This window comes from Lissotriton helveticus, chromosome 3_1 (assembly GCF_964261635.1).
Source record: "Lissotriton helveticus chromosome 3_1, aLisHel1.1, whole genome shotgun sequence".
In the NCBI taxonomy this organism is placed as follows: Eukaryota; Metazoa; Chordata; class Amphibia; order Caudata; family Salamandridae; genus Lissotriton; species Lissotriton helveticus.
This window is the reverse complement of record NC_136061.1, coordinates 212,346,157-212,359,288: the sequence shown is the minus strand read 5'-3', so window position 1 is coordinate 212,359,288 and position 13,132 is coordinate 212,346,157. Positions and strand designations below refer to the sequence as shown.

The following is a 13,132-nucleotide window of genomic DNA, read 5'->3' as shown; positions in this document are numbered from 1 at the left end:
TCAGGCTTCACTGAGTGAACAGTTCAGCATGTGTCATCAGACTCCAGCGTGCGTACAAATTCAACCACATTCTTTTTGTTTTAAAAACATTACCATCGCAATGACAAAGCAAAGGAAACGTGGGGGGGATGATGTAAGATGTTTTAAAGGCAGTTATAAAGGGCACACTTATTAAAGAAGTGAGGGAAACCATTCTTGCCAGTTTAGTGTAGGAACTCAAAGAGGTAGAAAACTGATGTAAACCTAATTCTTTTAGGAACCTGTGATTACACATTAAAGGAACATGGAGCCAAATTAAAACAATTGAGTAAGACATGGCACACATCACTCTACCCAAGCCTGCCCAGAGGCCAGTAGGCCACGATTAAAGACAACGAAGCAGCCTGCTGTTCTCCCGATGACTCCCGCCTACTCTAGTGCCCACTGCCCTGTCTGCCCATGATGATGATGACTAGAGTGCACAGACAAACTCACCTTCTGTGGGCGGCAGACACTGGACATGGGATCTCGCTCGCTAGAATTACATTATTGCTGCACGGTCAGGCATCCTCTGCCTCTCTGTCTCAGTCAGGTCAGTTGCCAGGTCTCTGGGATGCAGGCACTGGGCAGTCACATGCACTTTTAATTGCACGAGTCCCAATGCGCATGCGGGATAACAATGGTCACCCTGCCCACCACCAGCCCCACCATAAGGCTCGCAGATGCAGCGGTCGGCGGCGGAGGAGAAGTCATCTGCGCGCTGCGCGCCCAGGCCTGTGCGCACCCGGCACCTCCCCTGGACCTGGGCACCCCCTCCCATGATTATTAAATCCCAGTGGGATTTAATAATATCTCAGGCCTGTTAAAAAATCCCTGGTGGTGGCAGCCTCAGGCTGCAAAGTGCACAGTCTGTCTGCACTGCACCAGACCCCTTTAATTTTCAGCGGAGCGGAGACACGGACAGAGAGGAGTACTCTACTCTCTCTGACTCACGTCAAGAGCCGACAATCGCCCCAACAATAAAACCGGCCCCCTGTAATAAAACCGGCCTCCACCCCATCCAGCCTACCGGGGGATTGCCCGGTGCCCGAACTTAACAGTTCGGCCCTAACTAGCAGGTTTTGTCAGGGCGGAAACAATTATACCTACCACAATTATTACAGACTGCAAGTTCACCCTCGCACAATAAATATTAAGATATAACCAACTTATTTCTTCTCCAGGGGATGTTTTTTCCAAAGAGAAACCTGGCCTAGAGCACGTTTTCTGCCACTTTTACATTGAATGCTGCTTTTATTTTCTTGTCAAAGTGGCAGGCTACATGCAAAGGCCTAGAAGACGCATTCTGCTAGTTTGGTTTCTATCGTATATCACTTATACTGTTTGTGGTCCATTCTTAGGCTGCAGAGAATGGGACCAGGGATATTAGGAGGAGACTGGAAAGTGGGAAGAAGGGAATATGATTTTATTGGAGTGGGATGTGTGTTACTTGTTGTAACAGTACCCTTCTGCCAGGCAGACAAGGGTTGGTATTGTTAAACTGAGTAGTTTTGCTCAACATTTGTTAGACCAACAGTAGTTATGTTCCATTGGAAGCTCAGGGAGCAATACCAGCAGTGGCATCCTATTGATGGAGTCCAGTTTCAGTGTTGTGTTAATGGGCATACATCTAGAATTACCATATCCACAAATGGTCGATGTGACCAGTGTACAACTTGTTGCATACAGAATAGTGCAGAGCCGTGGTGGGGGAAGAAAGCACAGCAGTGCCAGGACTGCACCTACATGAATCGGACTCACAAGAAAGGGGCACTCCGTCAGGTCACTTCGAACATTTATTCTATTAATGAGAGACTGCACATGAGCTAACACTGATGGGAACAAAAGTATGTATCCTTAATTTGCCTTATATTACCCAAAATAAATAACGAAAACAACATAAAGTTTCAATAAAAACACAGCAATTAAAATTTCAATCGGACGCACAAGCGATGTAAACAACCGAGTCGAGGTAAATGGTAATCACTTTAATGAAATGTGTATCTATTTCAACATTGCATGTTCTCACCGATGCCACCACCATGGGAGCCTTTCTAATCTGAAAGGCGTACCCCTTTTGTCCAAAGACTGATGAGGGTAGCCCCCAGACTGACCCGGTTCTGCACATTTGATTATGGCCGATGCCCATCAACCCCCACTGCCTTATTGTAATTCAAAGATGACTCGTCAATGTAAATGTTGTTTGAGACCTCATCAGCCAGGAGCCCCAACTTGAAATCAATAACACAGCATTTCCGTATTACACACAGTGGTGCAAATGTCCATATTGTGTAGGTGTGGCATATATGTATAGGATGGGTAAGTCTCATTAAAGATGGCTTTGCACAATGAGCATCTACTGATGAGTTGGTAGGATAATCGATAGGAACTCAGTGTCTGTGTTGCCATAGAATTGGGACAGTGTTTAATTTGTTCCAGTGGTTGCAGGTAGTGGATATCGGCACATGCCTTTTGGGAATCAGAACTTGTTTTTCTTTGTCAGACTTTAACCCAGTGCAGGAGCGAATAAGTCGGAAAAGGGTTGGAAGAGAAACTTTGGAAAACAGTGGTACAGGAAGTGCAGTGTGTTGGAAAGAAGAGAGATAAGGTATAATCAAAATTAGGCAGACTCCTGCTCAGCAACCCCTCACTTAGAAGCACGCATGAGAGATTCCAAATAAAGCCTTTAAACCCCTGCATTATTTAACAAATAACGCACTGCAAAGGATGTACACGGTAGTCTATGAACTGTCTTACCAACGCTAACCAGTGCTAAAGTGCTTGCGCTCTTTCCTTTAAACATGGTAAAATTGGCTTACACTTATTTGGAAAATTTAATTCACTTTTCAGTCCCTAGAAATGTGGTTCTACATGTACCCAGGGACTGCAAATTAAATGCTGCTACTGGGCCTTCAACACTTATTGTGACACCCACTTAAGTAGCCTATTTAAACATGTGTCAAGGCCAGTGCCTGCCATTGCAGTCTGCCTGTGCAGTTGTAAAACTGCCATTTTGACCTGGCAAAAGGAACCTTTTGTCAGGCCTAAAAATATTCCCGTTTACTACATATGTCACCAGGATGTCACCATTAGCGCAAGCCCTGTCCATAAGGCAGTATGCAGAGTGCAGAGTATTTAAATGGTTTGGCATATACTTTTACATTTTATATGTCACGGAATAGGCGAGGCTCAATTGCTACCCCTGTTCTTTGTGTGATTCTTGAATTTTTCACAATCTCATGACTTCAGTGATGTACAGGGAACATTGACGGCAGCACCCACACTCTGAAAACCGTTCCGGTGCCATTGGCCTCGGTGCCTTTTTTTTAAATTTTTTTTTTATTTTTATTGAGATGGTTCCGGGTATTACACAAATTCATAATTTAACAGGATAAAATCAGGTTTAAGAAAGTACAAAAGACATTTTATAAATACAATCGTAGGAATCGTAGGAATCAAAAAAGCCAAAATTATTGCAATCAATATTACATAAGGGGGTACTTTCACTCTCATAAGTGAATCTCTAAGTTCTTCATCATCTAGTTTCTCTCCAGTTTTTCTTTTCTTTTTTTTTTTCTTCCCTTCCCCTTCCATTGAGATGGATTAGAATACAAAAAGGAAGAGAAAAAAAAAAAAAAAAAAAAAAAACCATACATACATTTAGGTTATCAGCTGGATAAAAGAGATATATATACACGGAGGTTTTAAAAGGTCCATTACAGTCTAAACACTTACTTCTTATTTACACACGTTCACATACTGATAAAGTACCTCTGATCTTGCAAAAGGCAGTGACCACCCCTTATCTAAAACGGATTTTAGATGCCGATTTGGAATCAACAGTTTATCTTCTTGTTTCCCTCCATTTATTAAGGGGTGCCCAAATTATTTTCCCAAATTCTTTTTTTTTTTGTCCCTTAAAATTATATAAACAATCCTCAATATTATGAATCCCAAGCAGTCTAGTTAACCATATCTGGAATGAGGGTGCTATCGGATCTTTCCAGGCTGCCGCTATTAAGATTCTTAATACTGCAACACACAAGAACACAAGAGCTTCCGCCTCCTTTGTTATTTTAAGGTTTTCATCCCTGCCAATTAAAACCGTCGTTGGGGATAGAGTAATGTGGTCCTCTAGCAGCCCCGATAAAAACTTCTCCATTTCAGTTAGAACCGGTTTCAGATTTGTACATGAATAAAACATATGAATTAAATCTGCTGGGCCTTGATCACATCTTGGACATCTGTCTGTATCCCTTTTACCCCATTTAAACAATTTCGCGGGTGTGTAGTATATATTAAAGATCATCTTATAATGTTGAGCTTTTAAATTAGTTGCTCTTAGAATTTTCTTGTTGAGTGCCAGTGCATAATCCACATCTACATTTGGGTCCCCAATTTTACGAACCCAAGCATTTTCCACATGTACAACATCCTCTACCATGGCCTGTAATAGAAAACCGTATCCTATTTTAATCTTCCTACCCCCGTTCCTTATATACTGCACAATCGGGTTAGTCTCCTGAATATATATCCTGGGTCTTATTGATTTCACTGATTGCACTATCTGGTTATACAACATCCAGTGGTTCGCTGGGATACCGTATCTTTGTTGTAAGGTCACAAATCCCAACATCTTATCCTTATTCATAACATCCCCCAGATAGCGAATGCCCAACCTTTTCCAGAGAACGCTGTTTCTATTCTGTCCCAGATGTAAGAATGGGGATGAATCCCACAAGTCTGTGATTCCATTGATCTTGGGGATTTTAAGAAATTTCAACATTAGCTTCCAGACCCCCCACGCACCAAGCATCACCTTACTTTTGCTTCTCTTATAAAATTGAACACTTACTTCCCGGGTTATAACTCCGTTAGCTTTTTCACCTAATATTAATTCATAAATTGTAGGGACCCTAGGGGAATCATCAGAGATCTTGAAGCATAGTAGGTGTTTCATATGTAACAGTAAGCATACCCAGTGATATAGCCTTAGATTGGGAGCTGCTAGCCCTCCTCTTTCTATTGGTAGTGACAATTTATCTAATGACCTTCTTACTTTCCCATATTGCCAGAGAAACTGTGAGAAAACTGATTCCATTTTTTTCATGAGGGATTCATCAATTAACAAGGGGATAGCACGAAATAAATACAGCAATTTAGGGAACATTTTCATTTTGAGTACATTAACACGCCCAATCAGGGAGAGATGTAAAACGTCGATCCTCCTTAAATCTTTCTCAATCGCCGCTAATACTGGCACATAATTATCCTGAATTATTTTACCCACGTCAGCATTAATTTTAACTCCTAAATAAGTTGCATCGTCAACATATCTTTGATCTCTTTTCGGAATGTTCTTTGTACAAATTATTATAGTTTTATCAGAATTAAGTTTGTATCCTGAATATATCCCAAATTGCTGAGCCAGGTTATTTAATTCTTGTATTGCTGTATCCGGCTTATTTGTAACAATTGCCAAATCATCAGCATACGCTAATATCTTAGTAGTATGACCATGAGATATGATAGGAGAAATTTTCTCTGACGCCATAATTTCCCTAATCAAAGGATCTATATATAGTGCAAATAAAATGGGTGAGCACGGGCAACCCTGACGTGTACCCCTTCTAATCATTATTTCTTCTGATTGAAGCCCCATAGTGGTAATTCTGGCCACCGGGTTCGTATACAAAGCCTTAATACCTTTCCTGCAGTTTTCTCCGAAGCCCCTTTTCTCCAATACCTCCCACATAAAGCTCCAGGCAACCCGGTCAAACGCCTTCTCGGCATCCAATAAAATCATAGCCATGTCGCCCCCTGCAGCCTTAGCAGCATCGAATAAAGTAATAGCCCTGGCTGTATGCTCAGTGGTACCTCGCCCTGGGACAAACCCATGCTGCCAGGGTGACACCAGTTGCCCTATAATCCCTCCTAATCTTTTAGCCCAAACTTTTGAGTATAATTTCGCATCTGTATTTATTAAAGATATCGGTCTATATGAACCGGGGTTATCCTCTGGCTTACCCTTTTTGTGAAATACCACAATATTGGTCTGCTTCCATGTATCGGGTATAACACCTGAGCATATGACTCCATTAAAAAGATCCTCAGATATTGGGAGAATTTCTTCGCTCAGAGCTCTATAGACCTCGATTGGAATCCCATCTGGGCCTGCTGCTTTACCCAATGCCGATTCACATAGAGCCTTCATTATCTCCTCCCTTGTTATACTCTCTTCCAATCGCTCCCTGTCTTCCTCCCCCAGCCTAGCTGTTATAGAAAATTGGTCTTGTGTATTCGGTACCACCCCCGGCTCCTCATCATACAGTTTCTGGTAAAACTCTTGAAACACCTGTACTATAGATTTCGGATCATTATAATCTCTCCCATTAAATTTCATCTTACTGATTTTATTTCTATTCAAATCCTGTCTTATTCGCAGAGCTAATACTCTCCCGGCCTGCTCTCCTGTCTCGTAGCGCCTAGCTCTTTGAGTCTGATATTCGCGAATCTCCTTTTGGGTAATTATTTTTAAAAGGTCCCCCTTAATCTTGGCCATATTTCTTGTGGTCTCTCTACTGTCTTTACCAGTTATTATTTCATCAATATGGTATCTCTCTACCTCTGCCAGATCTGCTGTAAGTTTATCTGTCTTGATTTTATCCTCTTTCCTGATTCTCGATGAACAGCTGATCGTCTCCCCCCTTAATGCGGCTTTAAATGACTCCCAAACTCCATTTCTGGAGGCACTATATCCATTGCAATCAAAGAATTCCTTAGCCCATCTTTTCATATGTTTTAAGAACCTTTCGTCATTTAACAGCTTTCTATCGAAGGTCCATCTGGATATTTTTCTTAGGACACTGGGAGCTTTATAAGAGAGTATCAAAGGGTTATGATCAGAAATTATTCTAGGTAATTTCTGAATATTAACCTTACCTATCTCCCCTAGTGTAATAAAAAAATAATCCAACTTGGAATACTTTTGTGCTGGATGAGAGAAGTACGTGTACCCACAATCCCCTGGCATCTTTTCTTCCCATACATCTGACAGGCCATGGGATTGTATCATGGAACTTATCGCTACATTGACTTTTCGGTTGCGGCCTGTGTATCTAGCCCCCTTTTGCCAGTTCATCGAAATATTCATGTCCCCACATACTATCATTGGGGCTGTCCAGTTGGCCAATTCCTCTTCTAATTTGTTGAACACCATAGGATCATCCTCATTTGGACCATATATTACACATAGTGTAAACCCCAAACTCATTTCTGCCAATACCCATCTCCCCGAGCCATCCGTTTTTATGCGTTTCGCAGCACCCAGATGATTCTTGGCTAATATAGCCACTCCTCTTGTCATTGATGTCTGGGTGGAACACCCAATCAAAGTAAACCCATACAATTCCAAGACCTTCCTTTTATTCCAGGGGATATGGGTTTCCTGAACACATACTATATCGATATTATTCGATCTAACCAGATGGCTCAATCTCTGCCGCTTCTTCCAGTCATTTAGCCCCCCTGCGTTGATACTACAAATTCTAATGTCTGGCATATTTTACGAATTTACCTTTCCCACAATACCTCATATCCAGATATCTGATATCATCCTGAACCCTGTTCTTTTCCATCTCATACTTTTTCATTGTTTTCGCCCCCCCTTCCCTCCCACCCCCCACCCACTCCACCCTCTGCACTCTCGCCCTCCCCCTCCTGGGCTCCAGCGCCCACACCCCCCCCGCTTGTCTAGAGGCGCTCAGACCGCTGGTCTGTGCACATGATGGATGCAGCTTAGTGTGAGGAGAAGTGGCTATGCTTCAACCATTTTCCTTTTATATACATCTCTCACCTTTTTTGCTATATTTCTTACCATTTTCTTTCCTTTTTGTTCCCCTCATTTTTTTTTTTTTTTCCCCCGGAACTCCCGCAGTGAAAACTTCTCACACCCCAAAAATTGATCGCTCCCCTTAGAGATAATTCAGTAACTCCATTACACCTTACTGGTACATTTATACATTTGACACTCCCGATACTCCATCTATAGCTGCAAAAACTCTTTGGCTTTAATCTCTGAGGAGAAATAAAATGTTTTCCACCCTGAATTACTTTCAACTGGGCGGGGTTGATCAAATATGCCTGCATGCCCTTGTCCTGAAAAGGTTTGATCATTTGCCGCAACCTCCAACGCCTCTCAACTGTGATATGGCAGAAGTCTGGACGGACAAAAAAGGTGTATTCATCTACTGTCATTTTTCTATCAGGCCTTGCCCTTTCAGAGATTACTTGTCTTAAATTGAAATTGCCCAAAAAGATTAATATCGCTCTGGGCTTATCTCCCTCTTTAGCCTTTTTATAGATTTTGAATGGAGTACGGTGCGCTCTCTGGATCTCCCTATCGAAATCCCAGTCTTTCAGTTCTTTGAAGGCGGACACAAAAAGTTTAACGATAAATGCTTTCATGTCCGTCCCCTCGGCCCCCTCCGGGATACCCAGGACGCGCAGGTTATTTTGCCTCGATCTGTTCTCTAACGACTCCAATTTCCATTGGATATCAGTAAGATGCTTTGCTTGCGAGTCAACTTTATCCACTGCTGCTGCCGCGTCAGCTTCTGTAGATACCACTCGATCTTCCAAGTTGGTCACCCGTTCACCCAGGTTCACGCAGGCCTTAGTCAGTTTCCTCACCACCCCTTGCATTTTCCTAACGGCAGCCTGTGATTTCCGACTTTCTTGCCTTGTTTCTTCTCTATGAGCCAATATCTCCTGGTGAATGATCTCCAAGAGTGACATTTGAGCTGAGTCTCCTTCCGGGATATCTGCTGAGGCATTCAATTGTGATATTTCTTTTTTTTGGTTAGATACTTGGGCTCTCACCACCATTTTAACTGCTGTATTTGGTGGGCTGGTTTCCTCGGTCTCTAAGTCACTGCCAGTTTCTATATCACTGGTTTCTTGCCCCAAACTATCCTCTCCTTCCTCAGACCATTCGCCGCCTTCAGATACCGAGAAAAATGCCTCACTCGGTGTCTCTTTTTTACTGCAGCTACTCCCCCCTGTGTCATCCTCCAGGACCTTTTCTATGCCTTGGGATGGTAGGCTATCCCCCAACCAACCTGCTACTGGGGTCTCCGATTGTTGATCTTCACCTTCCACCGTTATTATTGGGTTCAATTGCTCAGCAAGCGCATCCACTATAGTGTCAGGGGATGCCTCATCAACCACAGCACTAGGGGCAGCCTGTAAATAATCCTCCTTTAGATCTTGAGAGTCTTTGGCTTTGTTTAGTTTTTGAAAAATATCCGATATTGGCACAGTACCCACATTATCCAGGTTTCCCTTACTGGTGGCCTGTTGTGCTGTTTTTTTAACTTGAGGGGAGCCTTGCTTTTTCCCCTTACCGCCATCATTGTCCAATGCCTCCGCCAGTACCGCTGCTGCCTTCCTCCTAGCCGCTGCCTTAGTGCTGGCGTTTGCCTTTGGAGCCATGATTGCCCTCCGCCTCTCCTCTAGCCCAAAAGCCTCCTTACCGGCTGACGAGTCAATCTCTGTCTCCGTCTTAGCCTGCAGAGCTCCACCGCCGCCCTCCAGAGTGTAGCTTGTCAGTTCCTCCCTGCCACACGGGCGGCTGAAAGCCGTGTTTACTTGTTTCTCGGCGTAGAGCTCCCTTCTGCGCTGAATACGCCGTTTCTGGGCGAGGCGCCGCGATGCTCCTAAGGTGCACACCAACTCCGTAAACTCCGCCGCCTCCGCTTGTGAACGGATGACAGCTCCGCCTCTGAGCCGCCGTATCAGCTGAGCAATCTCCAGGAGCAGCCGCTTCAGCGGCTGACTGCACGTCAATTTCAGCTTCATCCAGCCGCGTTCGCTTGGATGGGAATTCTTTCTGCCCGATCTCCTCCGTCCTGAGTTTGTAAGAGACTCGTATTTTACATTATTTTATTTTGCCAAATCTATCTTTGTTGGGGAAATACGGGGTCTTAGACCTGCATAGCGCTCCTCCTCACACGAGCTGCTTGCCGACCGTCTCACACGGTCGCCATCTTGCCTCCCAGAATCTGGCCTCGGTGCCTTTGTGTGAATTTTTCATGCTTTCTGGCCAGGGTGCCATGTGAGACAGTTCCATGCTTTCTGGCTGCCTGGGTGCTTATGTGTGACGTTTCCATGTTTTCTGGCCTGGGTGCTTATGTGTGCTATTTCCATAGTTTCTGGCCTCAATGACCTGGAGCCTCATGTGTGACATTTCCATACTTACTGGCCTGGGTGCTTATGTGTGACGTTTCTATGCTTTCTGGCCTGGTGTGACCTGGCCTGGGTCTGGGTGTGACGTTTCCATAGTTTCTGGCCTCTGTGCCCTAGTTGCTAGTTATCAGATGCTTATGTGTGACATTTCTACAGTTTCTGCCCTCAGTGCCTAGGTGCTTATGTGTGACATTTCCTCAGTGGCCTGTGTACTCATGTGTGACATCACATGTCAGTGCTTAATGTGTGACAACGTGAGCTCCGTAAGGTAATCATTTACTATGCTTTAAAAGTGAATACAATCTAATATGTAATGAATTTTTTTTTTAAAGTGCTTTGTTTTGGCCTTTCTGTCTCCAAACTTCCCTTGGGGAAGAAACCCCCAAACCCCCCTGTAGTGGTTGCTCACTACGCTTGCTGCACACCATATTGGGGCTGGTCTCACTTTTACTTTGTTCTCTCTGATTCACTACTTGTGTCTATTTTTTGTGCTCTCTGAAAGAATGTCTATGGGTACATATGACTAGGTGGGTAACCTGGTGCTCTTAAAGGTCATCATCTACTATTTACTGTGCTTTGAAAGTAGATACAAATGAATATGTAATGAAAAATATGCTGTAAAATTTACCATTTTGCTCTATCTTTTTACAAAATTTTCTTGGGGAGAGAACCCCACCAAACCACACCAGGTAGTGGTCAGGCTCGCTCGCTGCACTCGCTCTCTACGCACTGGACGGGGGCTGGTGTGCCAAAATTTGCCAGGGCTGTTTTCAGTTCCCAGTCCGGCCCTGTGCACAGTGTGTGTGTTTTGCAATTTATTTACTTCTTAGTGTGTGCTTTGCAATTTATTTAATCAACAGTATGCTCTATGTCAACGTTTCCCAAACTGTGGTCAGCAGTCCCCCCAGGGGTCCGTGAGGCATTCCCAGGGGGTCCGCAGGACTCGAGTGCCTGTCGTAGTGAAAAATTAAACGCCTATGCGTCCTCACAGCACACAAGAGCTGTGACACAGAAGGCAGAAGGGCACAAAAAAACAAGTGGAACAGAGGGCAGAAGGGCACCAAAAACGCGGAGAAAACGAGTAGAACAGAGGGCAGAAAGGCACAAAAAACGAGTGGAACAGAGGGCAGAAGGGCACAAAAAAACGAGAGGAAAAGAGGACAGAAGGGCACAAAAAACTAGGGGAAAACGAGAGGAATAGAGGGCAGAAAAGCACAAAAAATGAGTGGAACAGAGGGCAGAAGGGCACAAAAAACGAGGGGAAAACAAAGTGTAACAGAGGGCAGAAAGGCACAAAAAACGAGTGGAATATAGGGCAGAAGGGCACAAAAAACGAGGGGAAAACAAAGTGGAACAGAGGGCAGAAAGGCACAAAAAACAAGTGGAACATAGGGCAGAAGGGCAAAATAAAACAAGGGAAAAACAATTGGAACAGAGGGCAGAAAGGCACAAAAAATGAGTTGAACAGAGAGCAGAAGGGTACAAAAAACGAGGGGAAAACGAGTGGAACAGAGGGCAGAAGGGCAAAAAAACTAAGGGAAAAACGAGGGGAACAGAGGGCAAAAAGGCATAAAAAACGAGTGGAACAGAGGGCAGAAAGGCACAAAAAATGATTGGAACAGAGGGCAGAAGGGCACAAAAAGCGAGGGGAAAATGAGTTGAACAGAGGGCAGAAAGGCACAACAACTGAGTGGCACAAAGGGCAGAAAGGCACAAAAAATGAGGGAAAAACTAGAGGAACAGAGGGCAGAAAGGCACAATAAATGAGTTGAACAGAGGGCAGAAAGGCTAAAAAAAATGATTGGAACAGAGGGCAGAAGGGCACAAAAAACGAAGGGAAAATGAGTTGAACAGAGGGCAGAAAGGCACAACAACTGAGTGGCACAAAGGGCAGAAAGGCACAAAAAACGAGAGAAAAACTAGAGGAACAGAGGGCAGAAAGGCACAAAAAACGAGTGGAACAGAGGGCAGAAAAGCTATAAAAACGAGTGGAACAGAGGGCAGAAGGGCACAAAAAACGAGGGGAAAACAAAGTGGAACAGAGGGCAGAAAGGCACAAAAAACGAGGGGAACATAGGGCAGAAGGGCAAAAAAACCAAGGGAAAAACAAGTGGAACAGAGGGCAGAAAGGCACAAAAAACGAGTGGAACATAGGGCAGAAGGGCAAAAAAACAAGTGAAAAACGAGTGAAACAGAGGGCAGAAAGGCACAAAAAACGAGTGGAACAGAGGGCAGAAAGGCACAAAAAACGAGGGGAAAATGAGTTGAACAGAGGGCAGAAAGGCACAAAAAATGAGTGGCACAGAGGGCAGAAAGGCACGCAAAACGAGTGAAAAACGAGAGGAACAGAGGGCAGAAAGGCACAAAAAATGAGTGGGACAGAGGCAAAAGGGGCACAAAAATGCAGGAAAAACAAGTGGCACATAGGGCAGACGGGCACAAAAAACGAATGGCACAGAGGCAAAATACAGAATACAGAAATATAGGAGCAACTAAGAACAAAAGGCAGAATGGGCAGAGAGGCAAGGGGAACAGAAGAGAAAACCGGGCAGAGACACGGGGCAGCGAGGGGTACAGAAGGAAAGACTGGGCAGAGAGAGCACGGTCGGGGACATTGAGGGGAACTGAGGGAAGAAAAAGGGGCACGGACCATGTACAGGCAGCGGGGGAAGACAAACAAAAGCAGTCACAGACACAACAATGAAAATACAGGCAATACAATAAAAGCAATAAAACGTTGAAAGGCACATGTCTATAGGTTACCGTTACTTGGCAGGCAGGTAAAATTAGATGCAACCAGGATCAGCAGTAGGATGTTCGCGCTGCTGTCTGATTGCTCACTTTCCACAAACCCTTGGGTACCACTAAA

The 13,132-nt window shown here is 44.2% G+C and overlaps 1 protein-coding gene across 1 annotated transcript in view; it reads right to left on the bottom strand.

Annotated features, from left to right (window-relative positions):
- Positions 1–13,132, bottom strand: part of LOC144824482 (uncharacterized) — a 695,244-nt gene that overhangs the window by 488,708 nt on the left and 193,404 nt on the right. The window lies entirely within an intron of this gene.